This window comes from Schistocerca gregaria, unplaced genomic scaffold, assembly GCF_023897955.1.
Source record: "Schistocerca gregaria isolate iqSchGreg1 unplaced genomic scaffold, iqSchGreg1.2 ptg000507l, whole genome shotgun sequence".
Taxonomy (NCBI): Eukaryota; Metazoa; Arthropoda; class Insecta; order Orthoptera; family Acrididae; genus Schistocerca; species Schistocerca gregaria.
Window position 1 is genome coordinate 122,490 of NW_026061910.1, and position 14,998 is coordinate 137,487.

Below are 14,998 nucleotides of genomic sequence, written 5' to 3' on the forward strand. Positions count from 1 at the left end.
ATAACAAGGTGCGTCTCCCGCGAGTGTCGGAGGCCGCACGAACCAAACGAATGACAGGCGGTGCAACGAGCAGCTGTGTTGTGCGTCTGACCCACGTGGCGGCGCGCCGCACTGCGCGTCGCCTTCGAGGTGGAAGGACGTGCTTTGCGTCAAATGTGCCACCGAAAATGGCGATTGCGTGTATTGGGAGGAGAGGCGAAGCCTTCTTGTGCCGTGCGGCTACAGTATAAGGACGCCAACGGCCATACCATGTTGAATACACCGGTTCTCGTCCGATCACCGAAGTTAAGCAACATCGGGCCCGGTTAGTACTTGGATGGGTGACCGCCTGGGAACACCGGGTGCTGTTGGCTCCCTCTCTTCCTTTAAATTTTATGTCACTACACCTGCCAGCCCTCTTTTCATACAAACTCTCAGGTGCGACGAAGATGCTTCCACAAGCATTTTAAACTACTGTATTAAACGTAAGATGCGAAATTACAGTAATGAACTCAGTTTGTACAAGAATGCGCGGAGGAAGAGTGCTAGGAACTCGTTGAAAATAACGAAACACTGCGAATCGACAGATGTGCTCTTGAAATGCGTCAGAGCCTACTGTTTTGTAGGAGCGCTAAATTCCAAAAACTAACTACATTAAAAAAAACCTGTTCCCGTCCGACCACCGAAGATAAGCAACAACGTTTATATTCGGATCGGCGACCGCCTGGGAACTCTGGCTGTCTTCATTTCTTGCTTTCTTGTCGCTACCCCTGCCAGCCGTTTTTTCATGCTACCTTTCTCATGTGACAAAGATGCTTCCATACTGATTTTAAACTATCGTAAGATACGATATTAAGGAACTCAGTTTGAAAAGAGTGCGCCAAGGAAGACTTGCAAAGAGTCTCTGGAAATAACAAAACAGTATGAAGTGACAGAAATGTTGTGAAATACGTCAGGGCATATTGTTTTGTAGCAGTGCACAACGGCAAATTTGTAAACAAAAATTTACCTTTCGTCGCTACAAGAGATGGATACTTTGTCGAAAAGCCTGTGTCTTGTGTGCATGCTTTCGCACCTTTCCACGGCACGGCGCGGCACAGAGCTGCTCTGGTAGCTCCGAACGGCCGCACACGTCGCCTCGGACACGCCGGTTCGGCCCGCGCCCATCTCGCAGATGTTCCTCGTGCTTGTGCTGTCACATGGACCGCGACCCGAGCGGCAGCGAGCGGCAGTCGAGCAAAGTCGGGACAAGTCGGGACGGAAGGTGACAGCCGATTATGCACCGTGCGAATTACGCAAATATCTAGAAGCGCGACGCGTGTCAGGCAGGTGAGAACGCTTCTCTCGGTCCAGCAGGACACTGCCACACCCCGCGCAGTCCACCCGCCGCCCGGCCGCGCGCAATCCCTGCGACGGACAACAATAACAAGGTGCGTCTCCCGCGAGTGTCGGAGGCCGCACGAACCAAACGAATGACAGGCGGTGCAACGAGCAGCTGTGTTGTGCGTCTGACCCACGTGGCGGCGCGCCGCACTGCGCGTCGCCTTCGAGGTGGAAGGACGTGCTTTGCGTCAAATGTGCCACCGAAAATGGCGATTGCGTGTATTGGGAGGAGAGGCGAAGCCTTCTTGTGCCGTGCGGCTACAGTATAAGGACGCCAACGGCCATACCATGTTGAATACACCGGTTCTCGTCCGATCACCGAAGTTAAGCAACATCGGGCCCGGTTAGTACTTGGATGGGTGACCGCCTGGGAACACTGGGTGCTGTTGGCTCCCTCTCTTCTTTTAAATTTTATGTCACTACACCTGCCAGCCCTCTTTTCATACAAACTCTCAGGTGCGACGAAGATGCTTCCACAAGCATTTTAAACTACTGTATTAAACGTAAGATGCGAAATTACAGTAATGAACTCAGTTTGTACAAGAATGCGCGGAGGAAGAGTGCTAGGAACTCGTTGAAAATAACGAAACACTGCGAATCGACAGATGTGCTCTTGAAATGCGTCAGAGCCTACTGTTTTGTAGGAGCGCTAAATTCCAAAAACTAACTACATTAAAAAAAACCTGTTCCCGTCCGACCACCGAAGATAAGCAACAACGTTTATATTCGGATCGGCGACCGCCTGGGAACTCTGGCTGTCTTCATTTCTTGCTTTCTTGTCGCTACCCCTGCCAGCCGTTTTTTCATGCTACCTTTCTCATGTGACAAAGATGCTTCCATACTGATTTTAAACTATCGTAAGATACGATATTAAGGAACTCAATTTGAAAAGAGTGCGCCAAGGAAGACTTGCAAAGAGTCTCTGGAAATAACAAAACAGTATGAAGTGACAGAAATGTTGTGAAATACGTCAGGGCATATTGTTTTGTAGCAGTGCACAACGGCAAATTTGTAAACAAAAATTTACCTTTCGTCGCTACAAGAGATGGATACTTTGTCGAAAAGCCTGTGTCTTGTGTGCATGCTTTCGCACCTTTCCACGGCACGGCGCGGCACAGAGCTGCTCTGGTAGCTCCGAACGGCCGCACACGTCGCCTCGGACACGCCGGTTCGGCCCGCGCCCATCTCGCAGATGTTCCTCGTGCTTGTGCTGTCACATGGACCGCGACCCGAGCGGCAGCGAGCGGCAGTCGAGCAAAGTCGGGACAAGTCGGGACGGAAGGTGACAGCCGATTATGCACCGTGCGAATTACGCAAATATCTAGAAGCGCGACGCGTGTCAGGCAGGTGAGAACGCTTCTCTCGGTCCAGCAGGACACTGCCACACCCCGCGCAGTCCACCCGCCGCCCGGCCGCGCGCAATCCCTGCGACGGACAACAATAACAAGGTGCGTCTCCCGCGAGTGTCGGAGGCCGCACGAACCAAACGAATGACAGGCGGTGCAACGAGCAGCTGTGTTGTGCGTCTGACCCACGTGGCGGCGCGCCGCACTGCGCGTCGCCTTCGAGGTGGAAGGACGTGCTTTGCGTCAAATGTGCCACCGAAAATGGCGATTGCGTGTATTGGGAGGAGAGGCGAAGCCTTCTTGTGCCGTGCGGCTAGAGTATAAGGACGCCAACGGCCATACCATGTTGAATACACCGGTTCTCGTCCGATCACCGAAGTTAAGCAACATCGGGCCCGGTTAGTACTTGGATGGGTGACCGCCTGGGAACACCGGGTGCTGTTGGCTCCCTCTCTTCCTTTAAATTTTATGTCACTACACCTGCCAGCCCTCTTTTCATACAAACTCTCAGGTGCGACGAAGATGCTTCCACAAGCATTTTAAACTACTGTATTAAACGTAAGATGCGAAATTACAGTAATGAACTCAGTTTGTACAAGAATGCGCGGAGGAAGAGTGCTAGGAACTCGTTGAAAATAACGAAACACTGCGAATCGACAGATGTGCTCTTGAAATGCGTCAGAGCCTACTGTTTTGTAGGAGCGCTAAATTCCAAAAACTAACTACATTAAAAAAAACCTGTTCCCGTCCGACCACCGAAGATAAGCAACAACGTTTATATTCGGATCGGCGACCGCCTGGGAACTCTGGCTGTCTTCATTTCTTGCTTTCTTGTCGCTACCCCTGCCAGCCGTTTTTTCATGCTACCTTTCTCATGTGACAAAGATGCTTCCATACTGATTTTAAACTATCGTAAGATACGATATTAAGGAACTCAATTTGAAAAGAGTGCGCCAAGGAAGACTTGCAAAGAGTCTCTGGAAATAACAAAACAGTATGAAGTGACAGAAATGTTGTGAAATACGTCAGGGCATATTGTTTTGTAGCAGTGCACAACGGCAAATTTGTAAACAAAAATTTACCTTTCGTCGCTACAAGAGATGGATACTTTGTCGAAAAGCCTGTGTCTTGTGTGCATGCTTTCGCACCTTTCCACGGCACGGCGCGGCACAGAGCTGCTCTGGTAGCTCCGAACGGCCGCACACGTCGCCTCGGACACGCCGGTTCGGCCCGCGCCCATCTCGCAGATGTTCCTCGTGCTTGTGCTGTCACATGGACCGCGACCCGAGCGGCAGCGAGCGGCAGTCGAGCAAAGTCGGGACAAGTCGGGACGGAAGGTGACAGCCGATTATGCACCGTGCGAATTACGCAAATATCTAGAAGCGCGACGCGTGTCAGGCAGGTGAGAACGCTTCTCTCGGTCCAGCAGGACACTGCCACACCCCGCGCAGTCCACCCGCCGCCCGGCCGCGCGCAATCCCTGCGACGGACAACAATAACAAGGTGCGTCTCCCGCGAGTGTCGGAGGCCGCACGAACCAAACGAATGACAGGCGGTGCAACGAGCAGCTGTGTTGTGCGTCTGACCCACGTGGCGGCGCGCCGCACTGCGCGTCGCCTTCGAGGTGGAAGGACGTGCTTTGCGTCAAATGTGCCACCGAAAATGGCGATTGCGTGTATTGGGAGGAGAGGCGAAGCCTTCTTGTGCCGTGCGGCTACAGTATAAGGACGCCAACGGCCATACCATGTTGAATACACCGGTTCTCGTCCGATCACCGAAGTTAAGCAACATCGGGCCCGGTTAGTACTTGGATGGGTGACCGCCTGGGAACACCGGGTGCTGTTGGCTCCCTCTCTTCCTTTAAATTTTATGTCACTACACCTGCCAGCCCTCTTTTCATACAAACTCTCAGGTGCGACGAAGATGCTTCCACAAGCATTTTAAACTACTGTATTAAACGTAAGATGCGAAATTACAGTAATGAACTCAGTTTGTACAAGAATGCGCGGAGGAAGAGTGCTAGGAACTCGTTGAAAATAACGAAACACTGCGAATCGACAGATGTGCTCTTGAAATGCGTCAGAGCCTACTGTTTTGTAGGAGCGCTAAATTCCAAAAACTAACTACATTAAAAAAAACCTGTTCCCGTCCGACCACCGAAGATAAGCAACAACGTTTATATTCGGATCGGCGACCGCCTGGGAACTCTGGCTGTCTTCATTTCTTGCTTTCTTGTCGCTACCCCTGCCAGCCGTTTTTTCATGCTACCTTTCTCATGTGACAAAGATGCTTCCATACTGATTTTAAACTATCGTAAGATACGATATTAAGGAACTCAGTTTGAAAAGAGTGCGCCAAGGAAGACTTGCAAAGAGTCTCTGGAAATAACAAAACAGTATGAAGTGACAGAAATGTTGTGAAATACGTCAGGGCATATTGTTTTGTAGCAGTGCACAACGGCAAATTTGTAAACAAAAATTTACCTTTCGTCGCTACAAGAGATGGATACTTTGTCGAAAAGCCTGTGTCTTGTGTGCATGTTTTCGCACCTTTCCACGGCACGGCGCGGCACAGAGCTGCTCTGGTAGCTCCGAACGGCCGCACACGTCGCCTCGGACACGCCGGTTCGGCCCGCGCCCATCTCGCAGATGTTCCTCGTGCTTGTGCTGTCATATGGACCGCGACCCGAGCGGCAGCGAGCGGCAGTCGAGCAAAGTCGGGACAAGTCGGGACGGAAGGTGACAGCCGATTATGCACTGTGCGAATTACGCAAATATCTAGAAGCGCGACGCATGTCAGGCAGGTGAGAACGCTTCTCTCGGTCCAGAAGGACACTGCCACACCCCGCGCAGTCCACCCGCCGCCCGGCCGCGCGCAATCCCTGCGACGGACAACAATAACAAGGTGCGTCTCCCGCGAGTGTCGGAGGCCGCACGAACCAAACGAATGACAGGCGGTGCAACGAGCAGCTGTGTTGTGCGTCTGACCCACGTGGCGGCGCGCCGCACTGCGCGTCGCCTTCGAGGTGGAAGGACGTGCTTTGCGTCAAATGTGCCACCGAAAATGGCGATTGCGTGTATTGGGAGGAGAGGCGAAGCCTTCTTGTGCCGTGCGGCTACAGTATAAGGACGCCAACGGCCATACCATGTTGAATACACCGGTTCTCGTCCGATCACCGAAGTTAAGCAACATCGGGCCCGGTTAGTACTTGGATGGGTGACCGCCTGGGAACACCGGGTGCTGTTGGCTCCCTCTCTTCTTTTAAATTTTATGTCACTACACCTGCCAGCCCTCTTTTCATACAAACTCTCAGGTGCGACGAAGATGCTTCCACAAGCATTTTAAACTACTGTATTAAACGTAAGATGCGAAATTACAGTAATGAACTCAGTTTGTACAAGAATGCGCGGAGGAAGAGTGCTAGGAACTCGTTGAAAATAACGAAACACTGCGAATCGACAGATGTGCTCTTGAAATGCGTCAGAGCCTACTGTTTTGTAGGAGCGCTAAATTCCAAAAACTAACTACATTAAAAAAAACCTGTTCCCGTCCGACCACCGAAGATAAGCAACAACGTTTATATTCGGATCGGCGACCGCCTGGGAACTCTGGCTGTCTTCATTTCTTGCTTTCTTGTCGCTACCCCTGCCAGCCGTTTTTTCATGCTACCTTTCTCATGTGACAAAGATGCTTCCATACTGATTTTAAACTATCGTAAGATACGATATTAAGGAACTCAGTTTGAAAAGAGTGCGCCAAGGAAGACTTGCAAAGAGTCTCTGGAAATAACAAAACAGTATGAAGTGACAGAAATGTTGTGAAATACGTCAGGGCATATTGTTTTGTAGCAGTGCACAACGGCAAATTTGTAAACAAAAATTTACCTTTCGTCGCTACAAGAGATGGATACTTTGTCGAAAAGCCTGTGTCATGTGTGCATGTTTTCGCACCTTTCCACGGCACGGCGCGGCACAGAGCTGCTCTGGTAGCTCCGAACGGCCGCACACGTGGCCTCGGACACGCCGGTTCGGCCCGCGCCCATCTCGCAGATGTTCCTCGTGCTTGTGCTGTCACATGGACCGCGACCCGAGCGGCAGCGAGCGGCAGTCGAGCAAAGTCGGGACAAGTCGGGACGGAAGGTGACAGCCGATTATGCACCGTGCGAATTACGCAAATATCTAGAAGCGCGACGCGTGTCAGGCAGGTGAGAACGCTTCTCTCGGTCCAGCAGGACACTGCCACACCCCGCGCAGTCCACCCGCCGCCCGGCCGCGCGCAATCCCTGCGACGGACAACAATAACAAGGTGCGTCTCCCGCGAGTGTCGGAGGCCGCACGAACCAAACGAATGACAGGCGGTGCAACGAGCAGCTGTGTTGTGCGTCTGACCCACGTGGCGGCGCGCCGCACTGCGCGTCGCCTTCGAGGTGGAAGGACGTGCTTTGCGTCAAATGTGCCACCGAAAATGGCGATTGCGTGTATTGGGAGGAGAGGCGAAGCCTTCTTGTGCCGTGCGGCTACAGTATAAGGACGCCAACGGCCATACCATGTTGAATACACCGGTTCTCGTCCGATCACCGAAGTTAAGCAACATCGGGCCCGGTTAGTACTTGGATGGGTGACCGCCTGGGAACACTGGGTGCTGTTGGCTCCCTCTCTTCTTTTAAATTTTATGTCACTACACCTGCCAGCCCTCTTTTCATACAAACTCTCAGGTGCGACGAAGATGCTTCCACAAGCATTTTAAACTACTGTATTAAACGTAAGATGCGAAATTACAGTAATGAACTCAGTTTGTACAAGAATGCGCGGAGGAAGAGTGCTAGGAACTCGTTGAAAATAACGAAACACTGCGAATCGACAGATGTGCTCTTGAAATGCGTCAGAGCCTACTGTTTTGTAGGAGCGCTAAATTCCAAAAACTAACTACATTAAAAAAAACCTGTTCCCGTCCGACCACCGAAGATAAGCAACAACGTTTATATTCGGATCGGCGACCGCCTGGGAACTCTGGCTGTCTTCATTTCTTGCTTTCTTGTCGCTACCCCTGCCAGCCGTTTTTTCATGCTACCTTTCTCATGTGACAAAGATGCTTCCATACTGATTTTAAACTATCGTAAGATACGATATTAAGGAACTCAATTTGAAAAGAGTGCGCCAAGGAAGACTTGCAAAGAGTCTCTGGAAATAACAAAACAGTATGAAGTGACAGAAATGTTGTGAAATACGTCAGGGCATATTGTTTTGTAGCAGTGCACAACGGCAAATTTGTAAACAAAAATTTACCTTTCGTCGCTACAAGAGATGGATACTTTGTCGAAAAGCCTGTGTCTTGTGTGCATGCTTTCGCACCTTTCCACGGCACGGCGCGGCACAGAGCTGCTCTGGTAGCTCCGAACGGCCGCACACGTCGCCTCGGACACGCCGGTTCGGCCCGCGCCCATTCGCAGATGTTCCTCGTGCTTGTGCTGTCACATGGACCGCGACCCGAGCGGCAGCGAGCGGCAGTCGAGCAAAGTCGGGACAAGTCGGGACGGAAGGTGACAGCCGATTATGCACCGTGCGAATTACGCAAATATCTAGAAGCGCGACGCGTGTCAGGCAGGTGAGAACGCTTCTCTCGGTCCAGCAGGACACTGCCACACCCCGCGCAGTCCACCCGCCGCCCGGCCGCGCGCAATCCCTGCGACGGACAACAATAACAAGGTGCGTCTCCCGCGAGTGTCGGAGGCCGCACGAACCAAACGAATGACAGGCGGTGCAACGAGCAGCTGTGTTGTGCGTCTGACCCACGTGGCGGCGCGCCGCACTGCGCGTCGCCTTCGAGGTGGAAGGACGTGCTTTGCGTCAAATGTGCCACCGAAAATGGCGATTGCGTGTATTGGGAGGAGAGGCGAAGCCTTCTTGTGCCGTGCGGCTACAGTATAAGGACGCCAACGGCCATACCATGTTGAATACACCGGTTCTCGTCCGATCACTGAAGTTAAGCAACATCGGGCCCGGTTAGTACTTGGATGGGTGACCGCCTGGGAACACCGGGTGCTGTTGGCTCCCTCTCTTCCTTTAAATTTTATGTCACTACACCTGCCAGCCCTCTTTTCATACAAACTCTCAGGTGCGACGAAGATGCTTCCACAAGCATTTTAAACTACTGTATTAAACGTAAGATGCGAAATTACAGTAATGAACTCAGTTTGTACAAGAATGCGCGGAGGAAGAGTGCTAGGAACTCGTTGAAAATAACGAAACACTGCGAATCGACAGATGTGCTCTTGAAATGCGTCAGAGCCTACTGTTTTGTAGGAGCGCTAAATTCCAAAAACTAACTACATTAAAAAAAACCTGTTCCCGTCCGACCACCGAAGATAAGCAACAACGTTTATATTCGGATCGGCGACCGCCTGGGAACTCTGGCTGTCTTCATTTCTTGCTTTCTTGTCGCTACCCCTGCCAGCCGTTTTTTCATGCTACCTTTCTCATGTGACAAAGATGCTTCCATACTGATTTTAAACTATCGTAAGATACGATATTAAGGAACTCAGTTTGAAAAGAGTGCGCCAAGGAAGACTTGCAAAGAGTCTCTGGAAATAACAAAACAGTATGAAGTGACAGAAATGTTGTGAAATACGTCAGGGCATATTGTTTTGTAGCAGTGCACAACGGCAAATTTGTAAACAAAAATTTACCTTTCGTCGCTACAAGAGATGGATACTTTGTCGAAAAGCCTGTGTCTTGTGTGCATGTTTTCGCACCTTTCCACGGCACGGCGCGGCACAGAGCTGCTCTGGTAGCTCCGAACGGCCGCACACGTCGCCTCGGACACGCCGGTTCGGCCCGCGCCCATCTCGCAGATGTTCCTCGTGCTTGTGCTGTCATATGGACCGCGACCCGAGCGGCAGCGAGCGGCAGTCGAGCAAAGTCGGGACAAGTCGGGACGGAAGGTGACAGCCGATTATGCACCGTGCGAATTACGCAAATATCTAGAAGCGCGACGCGTGTCAGGCAGGTGAGAACGCTTCTCTCGGTCCAGCAGGACACTGCCACACCCCGCGCAGTCCACCCGCCGCCCGGCCGCGCGCAATCCCTGCGACGGACAACAATAACAAGGTGCGTCTCCCGCGAGTGTCGGAGGCCGCACGAACCAAACGAATGACAGGCGGTGCAACGAGCAGCTGTGTTGTGCGTCTGACCCACGTGGCGGCGCGCCGCACTGCGCGTCGCCTTCGAGGTGGAAGGACGTGCTTTGCGTCAAATGTGCCACCGAAAATGGCGATTGCGTGTATTGGGAGGAGAGGCGAAGCCTTCTTGTGCCGTGCGGCTACAGTATAAGGACGCCAACGGCCATACCATGTTGAATACACCGGTTCTCGTCCGATCACCGAAGTTAAGCAACATCGGGCCCGGTTAGTACTTGGATGGGTGACCGCCTGGGAACACCGGGTGCTGTTGGCTCCCTCTCTTCCTTTAAATTTTATGTCACTACACCTGCCAGCCCTCTTTTCATACAAACTCTCAGGTGCGACGAAGATGCTTCCACAAGCATTTTAAACTACTGTATTAAACGTAAGATGCGAAATTACAGTAATGAACTCAGTTTGTACAAGAATGCGCGGAGGAAGAGTGCTAGGAACTCGTTGAAAATAACGAAACACTGCGAATCGACAGATGTGCTCTTGAAATGCGTCAGAGCCTACTGTTTTGTAGGAGCGCTAAATTCCAAAAACTAACTACATTAAAAAAAACCTGTTCCCGTCCGACCACCGAAGATAAGCAACAACGTTTATATTCGGATCGGCGACCGCCTGGGAACTCTGGCTGTCTTCATTTCTTGCTTTCTTGTCGCTACCCCTGCCAGCCGTTTTTTCATGCTACCTTTCTCATGTGACAAAGATGCTTCCATACTGATTTTAAACTATCGTAAGATACGATATTAAGGAACTCAGTTTGAAAAGAGTGCGCCAAGGAAGACTTGCAAAGAGTCTCTGGAAATAACAAAACAGTATGAAGTGACAGAAATGTTGTGAAATACGTCAGGGCATATTGTTTTGTAGCAGTGCACAACGGCAAATTTGTAAACAAAAATTTACCTTTCGTCGCTACAAGAGATGGATACTTTGTCGAAAAGCCTGTGTCTTGTGTGCATGTTTTCGCACCTTTCCACGGCACGGCGCGGCACAGAGCTGCTCTGGTAGCTCCGAACGGCCGCACACGTGGCCTCGGACACGCCGGTTCGGCCCGCGCCCATCTCGCAGATGTTCCTCGTGCTTGTGCTGTCACATGGACCGCGACCCGAGCGGCAGCGAGCGGCAGTCGAGCAAAGTCGGGACAAGTCGGGACGGAAGGTGACAGCCGATTATGCACCGTGCGAATTACGCAAATATCTAGAAGCGCGACGCGTGTCAGGCAGGTGAGAACGCTTCTCTCGGTCCAGCAGGACACTGCCACACCCCGCGCAGTCCACCCGCCGCCCGGCCGCGCGCAATCCCTGCGACGGACAACAATAACAAGGTGCGTCTCCCGCGAGTGTCGGAGGCCGCACGAACCAAACGAATGACAGGCGGTGCAACGAGCAGCTGTGTTGTGCGTCTGACCCACGTGGCGGCGCGCCGCACTGCGCGTCGCCTTCGAGGTGGAAGGACGTGCTTTGCGTCAAATGTGCCACCGAAAATGGCGATTGCGTGTATTGGGAGGAGAGGCGAAGCCTTCTTGTGCCGTGCGGCTACAGTATAAGGACGCCAACGGCCATACCATGTTGAATACACCGGTTCTCGTCCGATCACCAAAGTTAAGCAACATCGGGCCCGGTTAGTACTTGGATGGGTGACCGCCTGGGAACACTGGGTGCTGTTGGCTCCCTCTCTTCTTTTAAATTTTATGTCACTACACCTGCCAGCCCTCTTTTCATACAAACTCTCAGGTGCGACGAAGATGCTTCCACAAGCATTTTAAACTACTGTATTAAACGTAAGATGCGAAATTACAGTAATGAACTCAGTTTGTACAAGAATGCGCGGAGGAAGAGTGCTAGGTACTCGTTGAAAATAACGAAACACTGCGAATCGACAGATGTGCTCTTGAAATGCGTCAGAGCCTACTGTTTTGTAGGAGCGCTAAATTCCAAAAACTAACTACATTAAAAAAAACCTGTTCCCGTCCGACCACCGAAGATAAGCAACAACGTTTATATTCGGATCGGCGACCGCCTGGGAACTCTGGCTGTCTTCATTTCTTGCTTTCTTGTCGCTACCCCTGCCAGCCGTTTTTTCATGCTACCTTTCTCATGTGACAAAGATGCTTCCATACTGATTTTAAACTATCGTAAGATACGATATTAAGGAACTCAATTTGAAAAGAGTGCGCCAAGGAAGACTTGCAAAGAGTCTCTGGAAATAACAAAACAGTATGAAGTGACAGAAATGTTGTGAAATACGTCAGGGCATATTGTTTTGTAGCAGTGCACAACGGCAAATTTGTAAACAAAAATTTACCTTTCGTCGCTACAAGAGATGGATACTTTGTCGAAAAGCCTGTGTCTTGTGTGCATGCTTTCGCACCTTTCCACGGCACGGCGCGGCACAGAGCTGCTCTGGTAGCTCCGAACGGCCGCACACGTCGCCTCGGACACGCCGGTTCGGCCCGCGCCCATTCGCAGATGTTCCTCGTGCTTGTGCTGTCACATGGACCGCGACCCGAGCGGCAGCGAGCGGCAGTCGAGCAAAGTCGGGACAAGTCGGGACGGAAGGTGACAGCCGATTATGCACCGTGCGAATTACGCAAATATCTAGAAGCGCGACGCGTGTCAGGCAGGTGAGAACGCTTCTCTCGGTCCAGCAGGACACTGCCACACCCCGCGCAGTCCACCCGCCGCCCGGCCGCGCGCAATCCCTGCGACGGACAACAATAACAAGGTGCGTCTCCCGCGAGTGTCGGAGGCCGCACGAACCAAACGAATGACAGGCGGTGCAACGAGCAGCTGTGTTGTGCGTCTGACCCACGTGGCGGCGCGCCGCACTGCGCGTCGCCTTCGAGGTGGAAGGACGTGCTTTGCGTCAAATGTGCCACCGAAAATGGCGATTGCGTGTATTGGGAGGAGAGGCGAAGCCTTCTTGTGCCGTGCGGCTACAGTATAAGGACGCCAACGGCCATACCATGTTGAATACACCGGTTCTCGTCCGATCACTGAAGTTAAGCAACATCGGGCCCGGTTAGTACTTGGATGGGTGACCGCCTGGGAACACCGGGTGCTGTTGGCTCCCTCTCTTCCTTTAAATTTTATGTCACTACACCTGCCAGCCCTCTTTTCATACAAACTCTCAGGTGCGACGAAGATGCTTCCACAAGCATTTTAAACTACTGTATTAAACGTAAGATGCGAAATTACAGTAATGAACTCAGTTTGTACAAGAATGCGCGGAGGAAGAGTGCTAGGAACTCGTTGAAAATAACGAAACACTGCGAATCGACAGATGTGCTCTTGAAATGCGTCAGAGCCTACTGTTTTGTAGGAGCGCTAAATTCCAAAAACTAACTACATTAAAAAAAACCTGTTCCCGTCCGACCACCGAAGATAAGCAACAACGTTTATATTCGGATCGGCGACCGCCTGGGAACTCTGGCTGTCTTCATTTCTTGCTTTCTTGTCGCTACCCCTGCCAGCCGTTTTTTCATGCTACCTTTCTCATGTGACAAAGATGCTTCCATACTGATTTTAAACTATCGTAAGATACGATATTAAGGAACTCAGTTTGAAAAGAGTGCGCCAAGGAAGACTTGCAAAGAGTCTCTGGAAATAACAAAACAGTATGAAGTGACAGAAATGTTGTGAAATACGTCAGGGCATATTGTTTTGTAGCAGTGCACAACGGCAAATTTGTAAACAAAAATTTACCTTTCGTCGCTACAAGAGATGGATACTTTGTCGAAAAGCCTGTGTCTTGTGTGCATGCTTTCGCACCTTTCCACGGCACGGCGCGGCACAGAGCTGCTCTGGTAGCTCCGAACGGCCGCACACGTCGCCTCGGACACGCCGGTTCGGCCCGCGCCCATTCGCAGATGTTCCTCGTGCTTGTGCTGTCACATGGACCGCGACCCGAGCGGCAGCGAGCGGCAGTCGAGCAAAGTCGGGACAAGTCGGGACGGAAGGTGACAGCCGATTATGCACCGTGCGAATTACGCAAATATCTAGAAGCGCGACGCGTGTCAGGCAGGTGAGAACGCTTCTCTCGGTCCAGCAGGACACTGCCACACCCCGCGCAGTCCACCCGCCGCCCGGCCGCGCGCAATCCCTGCGACGGACAACAATAACAAGGTGCGTCTCCCGCGAGTGTCGGAGGCCGCACGAACCAAACGAATGACAGGCGGTGCAACGAGCAGCTGTGTTGTGCGTCTGACCCACGTGGCGGCGCGCCGCACTGCGCGTCGCCTTCGAGGTGGAAGGACGTGCTTTGCGTCAAATGTGCCACCGAAAATGGCGATTGCGTGTATTGGGAGGAGAGGCGAAGCCTTCTTGTGCCGTGCGGCTACAGTATAAGGACGCCAACGGCCATACCATGTTGAATACACCGGTTCTCGTCCGATCACTGAAGTTAAGCAACATCGGGCCCGGTTAGTACTTGGATGGGTGACCGCCTGGGAACACCGGGTGCTGTTGGCTCCCTCTCTTCCTTTAAATTTTATGTCACTACACCTGCCAGCCCTCTTTTCATACAAACTCTCAGGTGCGACGAAGATGCTTCCACAAGCATTTTAAACTACTGTATTAAACGTAAGATGCGAAATTACAGTAATGAACTCAGTTTGTACAAGAATGCGCGGAGGAAGAGTGCTAGGAACTCGTTGAAAATAACGAAACACTGCGAATCGACAGATGTGCTCTTGAAATGCGTCAGAGCCTACTGTTTTGTAGGAGCGCTAAATTCCAAAAACTAACTACATTAAAAAAAACCTGTTCCCGTCCGACCACCGAAGATAAGCAACAACGTTTATATTCGGATCGGCGACCGCCTGGGAACTCTGGCTGTCTTCATTTCTTGCTTTCTTGTCGCTACCCCTGCCAGCCGTTTTTTCATGCTACCTTTCTCATGTGACAAAGATGCTTCCATACTGATTTTAAACTATCGTAAGATACGATATTAAGGAACTCAGTTTGAAAAGAGTGCGCCAAGGAAGACTTGCAAAGAGTCTCTGGAAATAACAAAACAGTATGAAGTGACAGAAATGTTGTGAAATACGTCAGGGCATATTGTTTTGTAGCAGTGCACAACGGCAAATTTGTAAACAAAAATTTACCTT

The 14,998-nt window shown here is 51.5% G+C and overlaps 11 non-coding genes across 11 annotated transcripts; all 11 read left to right on the plus strand.

Moving 5' to 3' along the window:
* Nucleotides 1-234: 234 nt before the first annotated feature.
* LOC126313815 (5S ribosomal RNA) lies at nt 235-353 on the plus strand. Its single transcript, XR_007555428.1, has one exon. It is a non-coding gene; the product is annotated as a 5S ribosomal RNA (ribosomal RNA).
* Nucleotides 354-1,635: 1,282 nt separating this feature from the next.
* Nucleotides 1,636-1,754, plus strand: LOC126313906 (5S ribosomal RNA). The gene has a single exon (XR_007555510.1). It is a non-coding gene; the product is annotated as a 5S ribosomal RNA (ribosomal RNA).
* Nucleotides 1,755-3,036: 1,282 nt separating this feature from the next.
* On the plus strand, nt 3,037-3,155 carry LOC126313816 (5S ribosomal RNA). The gene has a single exon (XR_007555429.1). It is a non-coding gene; the product is annotated as a 5S ribosomal RNA (ribosomal RNA).
* Nucleotides 3,156-4,437: 1,282 nt separating this feature from the next.
* LOC126313818 (5S ribosomal RNA) lies at nt 4,438-4,556 on the plus strand. The gene has a single exon (XR_007555431.1). It is a non-coding gene; the product is annotated as a 5S ribosomal RNA (ribosomal RNA).
* Nucleotides 4,557-5,838: 1,282 nt separating this feature from the next.
* LOC126313820 (5S ribosomal RNA) lies at nt 5,839-5,957 on the plus strand. Its single transcript, XR_007555432.1, has one exon. It is a non-coding gene; the product is annotated as a 5S ribosomal RNA (ribosomal RNA).
* A 1,282-nt stretch (nt 5,958-7,239) lies between these two features.
* LOC126313907 (5S ribosomal RNA) lies at nt 7,240-7,358 on the plus strand. Its single transcript, XR_007555511.1, has one exon. It is a non-coding gene; the product is annotated as a 5S ribosomal RNA (ribosomal RNA).
* A 1,281-nt stretch (nt 7,359-8,639) lies between these two features.
* LOC126313894 (5S ribosomal RNA) lies at nt 8,640-8,758 on the plus strand. The gene has a single exon (XR_007555499.1). It is a non-coding gene; the product is annotated as a 5S ribosomal RNA (ribosomal RNA).
* Nucleotides 8,759-10,040: 1,282 nt separating this feature from the next.
* LOC126313821 (5S ribosomal RNA) lies at nt 10,041-10,159 on the plus strand. Its single transcript, XR_007555433.1, has one exon. It is a non-coding gene; the product is annotated as a 5S ribosomal RNA (ribosomal RNA).
* A 1,282-nt stretch (nt 10,160-11,441) lies between these two features.
* On the plus strand, nt 11,442-11,560 carry LOC126313921 (5S ribosomal RNA). Its single transcript, XR_007555523.1, has one exon. It is a non-coding gene; the product is annotated as a 5S ribosomal RNA (ribosomal RNA).
* A 1,281-nt stretch (nt 11,561-12,841) lies between these two features.
* LOC126313895 (5S ribosomal RNA) lies at nt 12,842-12,960 on the plus strand. Its single transcript, XR_007555500.1, has one exon. It is a non-coding gene; the product is annotated as a 5S ribosomal RNA (ribosomal RNA).
* A 1,281-nt stretch (nt 12,961-14,241) lies between these two features.
* On the plus strand, nt 14,242-14,360 carry LOC126313896 (5S ribosomal RNA). Its single transcript, XR_007555501.1, has one exon. It is a non-coding gene; the product is annotated as a 5S ribosomal RNA (ribosomal RNA).
* Nucleotides 14,361-14,998: the final 638 nt, after the last annotated feature.